Source organism: Wyeomyia smithii, chromosome 2, assembly GCF_029784165.1.
Source record: "Wyeomyia smithii strain HCP4-BCI-WySm-NY-G18 chromosome 2, ASM2978416v1, whole genome shotgun sequence".
NCBI lineage: Eukaryota > Metazoa > Arthropoda > Insecta > Diptera > Culicidae > Wyeomyia > Wyeomyia smithii.
The window spans coordinates 63,094,335-63,095,153 of NC_073695.1; the positions used below are offsets into that span (position 1 = coordinate 63,094,335).

The 819-nt window shown below is 40.9% G+C and overlaps 1 non-coding gene across 1 annotated transcript; it reads left to right on the top strand.

Moving 5' to 3' along the window:
* The first annotated feature begins 279 nt into the window (after positions 1-279).
* On the top strand, positions 280-352 carry Trnav-uac (transfer RNA valine (anticodon UAC)). The gene has a single exon. It is a non-coding gene; the product is annotated as a tRNA-Val (tRNA).
* The last annotated feature ends 467 nt before the right edge of the window (positions 353-819 follow it).

Genomic DNA, 819 nt, shown 5'->3' on the forward strand with positions numbered 1-819 from the left:
GTTTCAATTGGTAACACAACGTGCGGTTGATTTTCTCAGTAAAAATCAACATATCTGCGTATCCAGTAGCGCAAGTTCAACAGGGCGAAGGGGGAAGCGTATGTAAAGCGAACTCAGCAGGTACGCACACCACCGACATAATGCTAACTTACGAACATCGGTTGAAGGCAAGTTTATTCTGTGCGCATGCGCTCTGTTCTGCTATTTATAGACTCTACTGATCAGTACTGACGGAATGATACACAAGCAGTACGAACTTGGAATCCCCTTGCTTCAACGGGTTCCATAGTGTAGCGGTTATCACGTCTGCTTTACACGCAGAAGGTCTCCAGTTCGATCCTGGATGGAACCAAAATCTTTTTTATGCTTGATTCCTTTTTAAAGGGTTTTAAATTCATGATTACCTTCTTATAATATTTAGTGCAAATTTATAATGTAGGTACATACATAACTAATTAACAGTTTTGCGCACTACCGCGACAAAACTGAGACTAAACCAATGTTTGTTGTCAGCCTGCGACATAAACGAACAATTGAGTTGTTTTTGTGACAGTAGCCATATCAGTCATGACATCGAGAGAGTTGATATTTACATACCGCCGCTGTCGTGTGAGAAGATTTTCCTGACCTTTCTGGCGCTCTCGTCTGCTGATATGCGGCAACAGCCTTCATTTGTCATAAAACATTATTATATGGAAATTAATTTGATCGTTTTTCCTACGACATGAAACAATTGTCCGCCACTAGACTGTTACATTGTGTTGTAGTTAACGTGAAACGATCATTTGCCGTTTTTGACACATCGAAGGTAGCTCGCTT